At 42.1% G+C, this 14,369-nt stretch overlaps 2 protein-coding genes across 7 annotated transcripts in view; both read right to left on the bottom strand.

The window, feature by feature from the left end:
- LIMCH1 (LIM and calponin homology domains 1) overlaps positions 1-14,369 on the bottom strand; it is a 180,248-nt gene that overhangs the window by 82,911 nt on the left and 82,968 nt on the right. The window lies entirely within an intron of this gene.
- TMEM33 (transmembrane protein 33) overlaps positions 1-14,369 on the bottom strand; it is a 221,824-nt gene that overhangs the window by 189,436 nt on the left and 18,019 nt on the right. The gene's annotated exons all lie outside the window — the stretch shown is intronic.

The raw sequence follows: 14,369 nt of genomic DNA, 5'->3' as shown, positions 1-14,369 counted from the left end.
AGACCTTAAAACCTCTGTGAAGAAAATGGGTCTGTCAGAGGTATACGGCAACTACACCAAACATACCAGAGCAATCTCCAGGTAATATCTAAGACTGCCAGAAGATGCTCAGTACCAGACCCCCGGTATCCAGTGCAAGTGCCAAATTCCTACCAAGGTGCTGAGATTCTGCTGCTTCCAACCAGACTTACTAGGTTGGAAAATTGCAAGTGCCTACAGCAAGAAGATAGTGTACAAGTTTTAGTGTGAGGTGTCCCTGCCCATGGCAGGGGGGTTGGAACTTGATGATCTTAAGGTCTTTTCCAACCCTAACTATTCTATGATTCTAAGTTTCATACCGCTACTTTGGTAGTATAAAACTTATCCTCATTTGATAGTGTGAAGGGAAAACAGGTCAAAGGTAAGAATTCATTTTTCAGAGAGCTACTCTTAGCATTTTTGGCATTCAGCAAAATCTTTTGCTATTAATTCCAATCATTAGTCTCATATAAAACACAAGCACCTTCAATCTACATTAATAAAATGAAAATAAGCAACAACAAAAAAAACAACCCTCAAAATTACACCATGCAAGTTGATGAGCGGATGAGAGGAGAAGGGGAAGGGACTCTAAAAAAAGAAGCCCAAAATAAATGAAATGTGTTAAGCAAATCAAATTGTCCTCCAGATACCAAAAAGCACAATGTTTAAAATCAAAAGCCTGTCATTCTTTGAGCAAATCAGAACTACAGCAGCACTACTCAGGAAATTATCTTGGAATTTTCCTACCTCTGTCCTTCACCATCAGATTATTTGCCTTTTAAGATCTTTGCCCTGTAACAAATTTCAACCACATTTATAAGCTTCTTATACAATACAGTGCATTACTATCATTTGCATGACAGTTAAATACTAAAATCTCCAAACAAGAATGGCCATGGTGTGTATAGTGAAAAGCAAATGCAAGGAGCTCAGAATATAAAAGGGTATTGAAGGTCCTGGTGAAGGCAGTGAACATGTTATGCTGGGCACAGAATGGATGATGTGTCTTATTTCTGCAATTTTTAAAATTGAGATTAAATTCCATGTAGCATGGTATGATATAAAAGGAGGAAAGAGACCTCGCAGAAAGGGGGAAGCATAACAGGGAAAAAGAAAAGAAAATAATGGGAGGGGACCATATGAAAGAACATGAGCAAGAGCAGCCTTCAACTCAATAGGCAAGAGCAAACCACGGGGGGGTGGGAGGGGTGCACATAGCAGGAGCACAAGGCTGACCCTATGACTTCACTAGTTAAGTAGGTCCTGATATTTCTCCTTGCTGCATCAGGTCATTATCCCTCAAGACACAAATAAAACATTTAAACAAATGGGGGCTCAGTCAACATCCTTGTCTTTAGGGGAGAGAGCAATCAGATTTGCCAAACCCAAGATACATCCTGAGTAAGATGGCTTTATTTACAGCAATGAACACAGAACATAGGCAGGCAGGGAAAAGAGCCCAGAGTATTTCCAGGCTATTCACTGGCTCCAATGCTAATGAAATCACAGCCAGATGTCAGCCAGATGTCAGATTTCACTCAGTCTTGGAAAGGGGGTGCCTATTGATGCCATAGTGTATGGTAACAGCCATACTGTGGCGAAGGAAGAGGACAACATTTCCTTTCCACCCCTTCTCTGCAGCATTTTAGTCCAGGATGATAGCACTTGGCTTGTGAATGTTTGGGCCTCAGTTTCACGATTTCTTCCATTATTCACTTTCCACATCTTTGATGAATAAAGTTCAAAACAGCAGGGTTAAAAACAAACTCGCATACAGTGAATTGCAGGCAAACACTCCTAGAAGCTGCTGGGAATTCACCTTGCAAATCCAGAGTCAGGTGGGTAAAACCAGCAAGAAGACACCACCAAAAAAAGCAAAGCATGGTTCCATCTGCTGTGATGGAATGGACTGTTATTTGCATCACTGCCTTGTTGGCTGGGCTATGAAGTGGGTCAGTACAAAACTTATCTGCAGAGTGGGTTGGGGCAGGAGCTACAGAAAAGACAAGATTGGATGAAACATCACAACAATCATGTTCTCAGTGCAACTGGAGCTCAGCACCTGTGGCATCTACCCCTTCTTACCCAGACTCCTGACAATAGTTCTGCTGTCTATCTGAAGGAAGAAAAAAAGTTCATAAAGACAAATTTGACCTTTATTTGCACTCACATTGTAAGTGCTGAGAGTATGACTAACCTAAACACAGATGTCAAGGAACCCTGAAACCACAGCTAGTGCCACAATGTTTCCCTCAGGACATCCTCTTGGGGAAACTGGGCACTCTTCAGTCTCGAAGAATGCGTGGCTGCTGGCCCACAGCTGAGCTCTACAGCAAAATATAAAAAACAGGCAAGAAATTCACAACTAAGGAGAACATGCTGTTTCCCAAGTTTGGTTTATTTGTGTGTGATTATCAGGACATGATAAAGCATTACGGAAAGCACACAGTCTGACTACAGATTTAGAAGATCTCAAATGCAGCGATCCCAAACAAACTGCTTAAAGTAAACAAAAAATACACATACTTTAGATTTAAAGTTGCAAGTCATAAGAAATACTACACCAAATACTGTGAAAACAACACCAGCCTGTAAGTCAGGGGGGCCCAAGCAATGGGACCACCAAAGAAACTAACCTAAGCATTAAGTATTGGCAAGTGTGGTTTTTCACTGGACATACTGTTAAAGTTTACCACCCTGCATACAGAAAAAAAACAAAACCAAAAAATCCAAGGAAATTCATAGAGGAATAAAGTTGAATTACCTCCTGAGTGATACACCCCAAAACTACAGTACTGGGGTAATCCAAAGGAACACTACAAATAGCTTAAGCTCCAACACAAATAAGCCCTTTAGGTGTTATGTGCAGCCATCAACTACAACCAAACACTGCTGAATAAATCTTCGCCTTTCCTGACTTCTGCCAAGGTAATTGTATGTTAAGCCACGGCACAACATATGCTTTTAAAAAGCTATTTATGTGTTCCTGCTAAGATACTGTTCTATGCTGATAAAGAAGATTACCTATGCAAAGCAAATATATGTGTTAAAATTTATTCAATGTTTCCTTAATTATATTAGCAGGTCTACTAAAAGATACTGCCTTTTTTCACATACCCTGCCTTCCTTTCTCTGCCTGCAGACTGCAGGCCTCATGAGATCCCTTTGATCACATTTGATACCTCAGGGCACTGTTACCCAATGCGTGCTTTCTATATTTTGACTTGACTGTAGAGAAAATAGCCTTGTTTTCCAGGAAGAGCAGCGTTGACTATTCAAGGAACCCCACTCCAGGGAGATGCAACTTGCCACAGGACCTTTGGGATGAAGGGGTTAGAAAATGAGGACGAATCCTGTGCATCATGAGTCTGACCACCTGAAAAAGTATGTCTGTGGGTGATTAGTTACCTGACCAGCATAATCTATTATAAACCAGTAGAGGTAACTTAAAGCATAAACAATACACCTGTGTGCACATTCAAAGATGACTATCTGGAAAAATATTTCTCAACCTGTGATGAAGTAAACATAACTTTACTTTCTTGCTCTTTTATGTGGTATGTTCTCTTTTGCTTGGTACATAAGCAAATCTATCTTCCATTTATAGCCAAAAATAGTAACAGTTGGCCAGTACTTGGACTTCTCTCAGCAAAGACAGCAATTCACTACACAAGGATCAGGATACTACTATGCAGCTGAAGCTGTTGAAGGGCCTCTGCATCCCAATGTCCAAGTATAGCTGCTGTAGGTGGGCCTCAAAAGATGCAAGAAAGCTGCCTGTGGGGGCCAGGGGCCTGGCAGTAGCTGTTAAAATCATACCAAATCTCTGTTCCCAAAGGCAAACGGCAAAATAGTGAAACCGCCAAGGAGGACTCATTCCTGCTCGGTTCGTGACCTCTGCAAAAAAAGCAACAAATTCCATTTCTTCTTTCAAATTAAACATCTACTGTTTATTGCCCAGGAATATGTTTTAATAATCTGTGGTGTTCAAGGTTTGATAAACATCAGAAATCTCTTTGCTGCTGTTACATGATACCTGACATACATTTTCCCCCCACTCATAGCTTTGCATTTTCATGCCAGCATTACATAAAACACACTAGACTTCTTTAATGTACATGTTCGGGTCTCCTTGCAAATACTTCTAAAAGAAGCTGTTCAAGTCCAAAAACCACTAATTTTTTTAATTGGCTTTTTGTACTGAATGCAGTTCCAGCACATTCCACTTGGAAAACCTACATTATTGTTTTTACTTCCATTAAAAAAAATAAATAGAAAGCTTTCACATTTAGATGTGTAGAATGATTTGGAGAGGAAAAGGAAAAGGAAGAAAATCAATAACTTTCAATTTGCTCCAAGTGTATTTTACAGAAAAAATAGCTGTGCAAAAAGGTGCTAAGTAAATCAGTGCCCTATCTTAACTTCAACCATATACAGTGTAACTGCCTAAATTACTAAATACCACAATACTCAATCCATGTATCCATTGTTTCTTTCTCATATTTGAAAACATACATTTGGTGCCTATGGCCATAACTGTTAGTCATCTTGAATATCTCCAGTTTGGAGCTTTTTAATGGCATATATTCAAGACAAGATGAGCTACCCAACAGTCTCGCAGTGATTTATTTTCCAGCCCTTTTCAACCATCAGTAAAGCATTCCCTTAGGTATAATTGAAGAACTGGCACAATTATTCAGGAAGCTATGGTAGCTGCAAACCTAGACGGACTATGCAGAATAGCCAACTTAAATTACTAGCGTTCATTAAGCCTGCAGAGGTCATGCAGATATGCCTTTGAAGGGCCATTTGGATTCATGGATTACATCTGGATGCCAGAGTCTTTTGCAATTGGGAAGTGTAAGCTTTCAGGAGGAATAAAAAGTAGACAATAATACACTGTATTTAAGAAGCAGAATTTCCTCAAATTAATGGGCACAAAATCAATGGTTAAAACAAGAGGGAAAGAAAGGAGCTCTTCTTTAATACAGTGTATTCCTATTGCAGAGGACAGCAAAGGATCTCTTCTGCTACAGGACAGATACTCCTGTTGTTCAATTTTCTGTCAAGACACTAGCGGTGTACTCAAGGCACACTTCTGCATCATCCACTCTCCCCTAGGGATGCACAAAGCAACAAGGGTAGGGAAATGAATACATGAATAACATCAAGTCTTCAGGAAGAGGAGCTAAGAAGTGGAGATGGCAGAAAGAGCTTGTCACATTTGTTGGTGAAGGGAAAAGAAAGAGGAAGCAAATCAGCTATCACTAACTTCATCCCTAAAACTTCAGTTCATACCCTGTCCTCTGTCCTAACCAGACTTGAGATCACCTTTTGTGTGTAGAGGAAAATGGCCAACTGTGCTTACAGTTGAACTTACCTGGGTATAATCAGTGGCTCCTGCTTAGAACAGTCACATATAAAGCTAGCAGAGATGTTCATGCACCCTCAAACAACAGGTTTCCAACTCCTCACCTACTACTTCTGAAAACATTTGCAATTTAAAGATACATTCTGCAGATAGGGGTAAGACTTAGCTGACGGAGAGTGCATAAAGGAAAAAGGTATATATTTTTTCATTTCCTCAACAGAGAGATGGGATTCAGGAGTTCATTTGATTGTTCAGAGACAGGTATATCTAGACAGCAGAACCAATAGAGTCCAGCAAGATTATTAGGCCAGGCTCCATGGGCTGTGAAAGCAGCTGTACTAGCTCCAGAGCCAACAAGAAGATGCCAGCAATTTAGATGATTTAAATCACTGCAGAGCCCCAGTCCCCAGCCAGCTCACATGTCTCCAAACTACTCCTGCAGGTGTGAATTTCTGGAGAATGCAAATGTTACACATGGCTACCCAAAATCAGCTCAAGGCCAGTGGGACTTAATGGCTTTGACAAACACCTCTGTGCTGCTTTTCCTAGTGACTGGGGAGTATTTCTCAGACAGTATTGCCTTGCTTGAATGGAGAGACCTAGCTGAGGTTCAGCACTGCGCTAAAGCTCATCAGCCCTTAAATCTGGAGACCCTGGTAAGAGCTACTTTGGGCTTACAAGGTCAACAGATGTAGCCCCATCTAAATATAGGGGATACAGGGCTATGCAACCGCCTTAGATGTTATGGTTAACACTGCCAAAACTGCAGCACAAGGAGTCCAGTCACCCAGAAGGTACCAGACCCTGGGCACACATGGTCTTTGTACATGTACATGTACATGCCAGTCAGCCCAGAGCTGCAGAGGGGCTTCAGCATGCCCTGTGCTCTGCATATGAGTACAGAGATCCTGGAGTCAGCAGCGCATGAGCAGTGCCTGCTTCCTGGAGCTTTTTGGCTACCTGGAAATCCCTAAATGTGTTACGCTGCACTGTTAAACTGATCTCGTGCCTTTCAGCCACTTGTCCCTGAATGGGAAAGATGCTGGTGTCAAGCAGCAATCCTGCAAGAGCTGTCCTGTGGCTGTGCTGAGCCAGGGTGATAGATGCTGCTGCCAAACCCAAGCAGACTGTTCAGTGAGTTGCCCACACCCACAACACAGAGGTTATCCGGGGTTTTCCATTCTCTGTCATATCCCAGACTCCACCTTCCATTATCCTGAATAGAGCAGTTGACTGTTTTTCCTTTTATTTACTTCCCATCCACTTCCTGACTTTAGACTGGTTCTTTTATTCCTCCAACTTGTATTGTAAAGTTAAAGGACAAGAATATTTGTACACTTATACAAAGAGAATACATCATACTGGAAGCTGTGATGGAGAATACTGCCACAGTCTTTGAAGCTCTCAATCTGCAATCTGCTTACATAATAATTTGTACACAGGCTTAACTGCTGGATTTCTAATATTGCTTATCAAATTTTAGCCAAACAAAATAGAATAAGCAAGGTGAACTATTCATGGGAAGATAAAGTATCTGCAAGATTTTTTTTATGCAAGTATGAGAACACTAAGAACTCACAGTTCTTCAAAAATACATAGAAGTCTGGAATCCAAGAAGTTTCAGTTCTCTAAGATCATATTTTAGAAAGTAAATTTTAATCAGGATTGCATGGCTCAAGAGATTGGGTAACAGTATTTAAAAAAGTAAGTGATTAATCTCTGATCAACCAGAGGGTAAGAACTAAAGAGCATTTAAGGTCTCAAACACACCCAGGAACTAGCCACCTGTGGGTGCTGAGTCCAGGCAGATTTAGGATTTTGTATTTTCTTACACACAGTCCTCATGCTTATGAGTAGCCACCAAATTTCATTAGAACTACTCTGTTATCCCCTCAAAAATTCAGCATTGCAGTTATGCTTTGAAGAGCCAACAGCAGTTAGATCCCAGATTTGCTGATAACACTGTGGCAACAAATACCTTGTTTCTCTGTTTTCTTTCTAACTGCAGCTATGTGGTGTTTCTTAATTATAAACTTCTGAAGGCAGAGACTTCAGATGCCGTATAGTGTCTAGCATAAAAGGGATAAAGGAGACCTGTACCGATAAGTTGATACTTTGCAGGAAAACAGGTTTTGATCACTGCCAACTGTATCATTTGAAGATCTGCGACACTCAGAAATTGAGGGCAGGCACATCTGAACATACAGCTCCTAAACTCCCTTCAAAATAATCATAATATTGGATTGGCTTTTGCTCTTTTGGTTGTTTTAGACAGAATGACAGATCAAGGAACAACAGGTGTGACATTGCTGAAGATAAAGTATCACCCATTCTAATACAATTCTGCTAATACCTTACTCAAATTTTTGTTTGACTGCAACATTTCTCTGAGAAGATGTAATTACCTTGCTTCGTTCTTGTCTAAAATTCTAGTCCACTGACATATCAGATTCCACCCAGTAACAGATTCAGCACTGTAAAAATAACATACAGGCATGCACACTAAGAAGGAAGATCAAACTAGGCTGTTTCTTAAAAAAAAAAAAAAACAGAACAAAACAAACCCCAGCCTCCTATAACAAACTTTGCCATGTTTCTTTGTTACATAAGTCTGTTACTAAACACTAACTTTTGTAATGAATTTTACATGTTCTTTTGGTGCACGTTTATTTATTTACTTACTTCTTTTTGCCTCTATATAGGCTTTTATAAAATCTCTGACAGCACTCCCCAGGGACCATCCATTTGATTTACCAATTTGCCAATGACTGATGCAATTTCTGCATTTGCTCATAATTTTTTTAATGAATCACAGAATGGTTTGGGTTGGAAGAGACCTTAAAGATCACCCAATTCCAACCCCCTGCCATGGCCAGGGACACCTTCCACTAGACCAGGCTGCTCAGAGCCCCATCCAACCTGGCCTTGAACACTGTCAGGGATGGGGCAGACACAGCTTCTCTGGGCAACCTGAGCCTGTGCCTCACCACCCTCACAGTAAAGAATTTCTTCCTAATGTCCAATCTGAATCAACCTTCTTTCAGTCTAAAGCTATTACCCATTGTTCTTGTAAAAAGTTGTATTACTATACGTAAAAAGTACAGTTTCCAATACATAGTATCAACCCTATAGGGTTTTTGGTTTGCGTTTTGAGTGTTCTTTCTGTTTGGTCAGGTGTTTTTTAATTAGCTTGTATTTTCTTTAAAAATCAACGGCACAGTAAAACAGTCTATCTGTGTCTGATGCATATGGACTCTCAGGATGTTTCAAGTTATGCTTTTCATGCAGTTGTTATGGTTTAAGAAGCAACTTCTGTCTGACCTCTTTAGGGGTAACAGGAGAAACTTAATGAAGAAAACATCCGAGTATTGTACAGAAGTAAAGGGGATTTTCTACTTCTGCATATGTCAAGTAAAAGCTGTATAAATCATTTTTCTAGATCAGAAGGTGCGAGATTTTATTACCTTGTGCTACTGTCCTCTGCAGGCAGTTTTCTGGCACAATTTTCAAAACTTGTTTACAGTATCACCTCAGTGATATCCAGAACTCCTTGTTATCTCCACAAGGGTCAAATTCCTGACATGTATTAATTACACTGAAAATTGCCCTAGATTACTTGAAACCTCAAATAACTGAACCTATTCATCATCCTCACTTTTAAATAACAGAGGACATACTGTACAGTGGTGCTAATACTTTGCAGCTGATCCCTGTAACTCCAGAAATTAGAATATAAACGCCACTATTTACCTAGCAGGTCTGTCAGCTTTCCCCTGAAAATCAGGCTCAAAAATCAGAGAGTGTTTATAGCATGGTCCTACTCAATGTGTGGGACAGGAGCAGGCAGGAAGGACAAAAAGGTTAAAAGCAAGTATCACTGACCAGCATTCCTGGTCCACGCACTGCTGGCCGAGGAAATGGAGCTGCTTCACAGTTCAGCCCTCCTTAGTTTCCAGAATGACCTTGGATCATTCCCATAGTTAGCCAAAGACTAGCTGATGCCTGCACAGTAAGTCTGTGTCCCACTGACACTTGAGCTTTACAGTTCTGGGTACTAGGCTCCATCTTCTCATGTCCATCACCTGGCAATCAGGCCTGCAGCTTCTCCCTGAAGGCACTCAGCAAGCAACTTCACAGGAACCCCTACAACTGCATTATTGGGGGTTGAATGCAAAGATCAGGATTCAAAACTCTACTGGAAACTCACATGTTCAGCCAGCAGCAGGCATTAGCTCTAAGATCTCTAATGCTGTTGCTAGGAAGAAGTAGTAAAGTTAGGATTGGTTTTGGAAAAACCAGCAAGCCTCCTTCCAGCCAAAGCAGAAATGGTATTCAAAGGACAACAGCAACAAGGCAGCTTTAGTTAAGAGAAGGTATTAGAAATATCCACGAGTGCTTGGTAACACCCATGGGATTTGTTGGTTACACAGCCAAGCTACACAGCACCCAATGAACCCAGTAGTTATAAAAGGCAAGAGCACCAGCAGCCCAGGATATCAGTTTAAGGCCTGAGGTTTGTTGCCCCACAACAGGTGCAAGGGTGAAATTCACATCTGGCACTCTGTCCAACATGCCTCCTAACACACCAATATGACTTCACAACACAATAAGTCACGTAACATCTCTCCAGCTGTTGCAGTAAAAGGAAACCGAATAATACCAACATCATGACTAAAAAGGAAAAGAAAGGGGAAGGGAAGAAAAACATAATGTTTACCATCAGCCTTATGTGGAAACACAAGCTTGAATCTAAATTGTTCTTGAGAAGTACTACAATTCAAAGAGAAAACCAAGGTGATGAAGGAGCGTGCAGAATGGACTGAAAAAAGCCGAGCTGAACTCAGTACACACTTGGATGCATGCACACATTTAGCAAGTTCAATACTCTTCCCTTATTGAAAATCCTGAAGAGAAAACTCCCTTTCACACGTTGCACAGTAACAAATCAGGGCACACTATAGCCCCAAACAGAAACCAACATTCACCAACTAAATAACAGTGCTTCCCAAGTGAAGTTGAGGCGGCAAAAGCAACGACATGGTAATAGTGAAGACTTTAACAGAACGGCACCACCTGAAATAACTGAGGATTGCCTCTGTACTGCAATATTAATTTTCCAGATGATTATTTATATTGTTTGTCCAGAAATGAATGTGTAATTCTCCTACTAAGCTGTGGGACAGATTTCCACACAGTATCACAAGACTATTCAGCTTTCAAAAGGTTAATAGTTAATGGCTTTGATGTGCTTCAGTCAGATAGTTCAGCCTACTACTGTATTTTTGCACAAGCAATTAACTAAGCTGCTTCCTCTGCAGCATTAATTTTAACAGGTTTACAATAGTATCATTAGACCTCTGGACATTTAAGAGGAAGCACATTACAATTGAAAAGTACCATGCCAAGCAGGAAGCAAGTGGCTTCAATCCAGGAGCACTGAGGAATGCAGAAGGCAAGGAGAATTCAGTGGCAGATAATTCAGCCTCTATGAACTCTTGACCACAGCACCAGACTGCAGAATTTTACTGGGCTCTTAAACCAAAAAAATAACTGCACACGGATCTTTAAGGCACTAGTTTTCCACTAGTTTGCCTTTTTGCTTGTTTGCTTTAAGCCAGGGAAATAACTGCACTGTGATCTTTGGAGCAAGATACGTTCCATCATCTGCATTCAGCACGTAGGCTCCTGCTAGTGACATGCACACCATCTGACAGAAATCCACTTACACTGCCTGGAAAGGTTTTCAGCATAGAAACAGTACGGACAGTTGCTAGCAGACGTAAACTGCAACAGACTTCACTGAGTTGATTCACAGCCAGGAACGGGATTAGAGACAGCATTCGTCTGCCCCCATCTTCAGCACAAGGGCTGGGGTCATAACAGACTGTTGCTAACTCATGCTTGCTCCCTTTTCACAAGAGAAGAAGGTAAACGAAGCTTAAGCCTCCCTGACCCATTTTCAGGTGGCAGATCTGTTGGTTTGACCACACTGTGGAAACTTTTGTTCCTGCTCACATCACAGGGACTGTTCAGATTAATTGGAAGGCACCCTCTCTTTTCACATCTCCGGTCGTACTGTTAGCCAGTTATCAACATTCTCTAGACCATATCACATGGATTTTATGGGCAGCAGCACCTGCTTCTCACATGCTGTGAGAATGCAGGGTAGCATCAAATAACAGCAAATATTCTTACTCTGGTCAACCCCATTTACACTGAATTTAGCTCTCACTCTCTCCAATAAATACTGGCATCTAGCTGTTCCCTGCAGCAGAGGCTACATGTCACTGACAAAGACAGTTGAGGATCAGATGGTATTTATAGCACAGACCTACAGACTCCAACCTGTGAGAGGCTATCCAGAATTAGGGAGTGAGAGTACTACTAAGTATAGTTTTAGACACAGACAACCTTTAAGCTGGGGATTTCAGGATGAGACTTTCCCAGGTTCCAGTGTCCTTCAATTCTGGCCAATAACTTAAGGATTGCATCTAAGTTTAAACTCCCCAGCTGCAGTTTTGAACCTACTTATCAGAAACTGATCAAATAACATCTTCCCCAACTTGGTGAGCCTCTTCCTTCCCTCCTGCCTGCACTCCTGCTCATGCAGCTACATGCTGCAAGACGAAGGAGAAAGGTATTTTTCAGCCTGATCAGCTGTCCGCTCTAGTTAATAACTCTATGAATGCTAGTGCTGACATAGCAGAATCGTGTACCAGCATGCACAACTTCTCTGGGCAACCTGTTCCAGTGCCTTACCACTCTCATAGTGCAGAATTTCTTCCTATTATCTAATCTGAATATATCCTCTTGCAGTTTAAACTTACTCCTCCTTGTCCTATTGCTACATGTCCTTGCAAGAAGTCCCTCTACAAACTTCTTGTAGGCCCCTTTAGGTACCAGAATGTTGCTATAAAGCTTTCCTAGAGCCTTCTCTTCTCCAGGCTGAACAGCCTCAATTCTCTCAGCCTGTCTTCATAGGAGTTCTCCAGCCTCTGATCATCTTTGTGGCCCTTCTCTGGACTTGCTCTAACAAGACCACATCCTTCTTGTGTTGGGGGCCCCAGAAATGAATGCAGTGCTCCAGGTGGGGTCTCCTGAGAGCAGAGTAGAGGGGATGAAGCAACACCCTCAACCTGCTGGCCACACTCCTTTTGATGCAGCCCAGCATATGGTTGGTTTCTGGGCTGTAGCTGCACATGCTGAGTCATGTTCAGCTTCTCATCAACAAACACCCTCAGGTTCCTCTCCCCAGTCTGTATTTACTCTTGGGATTGCCCCAACCCAGGTGTAGGACCTTGCACTTGGCTTGGTTGAACTTTATGATGTTGGCACTGGCCAACCTCTCAAGAGTGTCAATGTCCCCCTGGATGGCATTCCTTCCCTCCAGCGTATCAACTGAACCACATAACTTGTTGTTGGCAAACTTGCTGAGGGCGCACTCAATTCCCCGTCCCTGTCATCGACAAAGATGTTGAACAAGATCAGTCCCAACACCAACCCCTGAGGGACACCACTCGCTACTGGTCTCCACTTGGACAATGAGCTGTTGACCGCAAATCTTTGTGTGTGACCATCCAGCCAATTCCTTATCCACCTATATAAGATGAAGCACTTGCTGGTGGCTAAGCACTAAGTGGCTGGAGTGCTTGTTTGTGAAGACTGAGGCAAAAACGTCATTACATACCTCAGCCTTCTCCATGTCCTGAGTAACGAGGACATGGAGACAGGACATTTCATTCTGAAGAAGGCCCACATTTTCCTAGTTTTGTCACCAACGTACCTATACAAGCTTTTCTTGTTGCTCTTGGTGTCCCTGGCCAGATATAATTCTATAGATACTTCAGCTTTCCTAACCTGATCCCTGGCTGCTTGGACAATTTCTCTGAATTCCTCCAAGGCTACCTGTCCTTGCTTTCACCCTCTGTATACTTCCTTTTCATGTTGGAGTTTGTCCAAGAGCTCCTTGTTCATCCACGCAGGCCTCCTGGCTTTTTGACCTGACTTCCTCTCCAAAGCTTGGAGAAAGTGATCCCTGATAATTAACCAGCTTTCTTGGGCTTCTCTTTTCTCCAGGCCTTTACCCCAAGCAGATACCTGAAGAGGTCAAAGTCTCTTCTCCTGAAGACCAGGGTAGTGAGCGGGAGACGGAAGTTGTCACCAACACATTCCAGGCCCCTACTGGATTGCTTATGCTCTGCTGTGTTGTCCCTCCAACAGATATAGGGGTGGTTGAAGTCCCCCATGAAAACCAGGGCTTGTGAACATGAGAATGTTCCTATCTATCTTTAGAGAGCTTCATCCACTTAGTCTTCCTCGTCAGGCAGCCTGTAGCTGACCCCCATTACAGTGCCACCTGTCTCTGCCCTCCCTTTAATCCTGACCAATAAGTTATCATCATCTCCCATGCCAGTCCTTCACTGAGCCTATATCCTTCCATTCCAACACTCCAGTTACAGTAGCCATCCCACCACATATCCATGATGCCAGTAAGATCATAGCCCTGCAGACGTGAACATGTCTCTAACTCCCCTTGTTTATTCCCCACGCTATGTGTGTCTGCACAGAGGCCTTTAGAAGGTGTAGATAAATCTAATTCACAGCAGCTGAAAGCAACCATAGTCTCAGGTCTAGTTTTTCTTAGGGACAAAAGCTGATACTTCTTTTAGCCTCAAGGCATGGAGAGCTGTATTTCTGCTTATTTTATGTGTGCTGGCCTACACACATGTAGCACACCATCTCAGCCCTTCTTTTTATAACCTCATTGAAAAACCAATTTTGCAACAAAAGTTACCCACAGATTGCAGGTGTCTGGGTACAACCCCAACAGAGCCACATTCAGGTGACACAGTTACAGATTCAGGGCATCCAATTCCTCCACTGAAAACTCCAGAAGGTAGCACACACCTTCAGAGCATGTGGTATTTGCCCAACTATTAAGAGAAGGCATAAGCCTCAACAATGGGATTTGTCCTGA

This window comes from Pezoporus occidentalis, unplaced genomic scaffold (genome assembly GCF_034315485.1).
Source record: "Pezoporus occidentalis ecotype Australia unplaced genomic scaffold, CSIRO_AGI_Poc_V1 ctg71, whole genome shotgun sequence".
Taxonomy (NCBI): domain Eukaryota; kingdom Metazoa; phylum Chordata; class Aves; order Psittaciformes; family Psittacidae; genus Pezoporus; species Pezoporus occidentalis.
The sequence above is the reverse complement of the archived record's forward strand: the minus strand, read 5'-3'. Positions and strand labels throughout refer to the sequence as shown.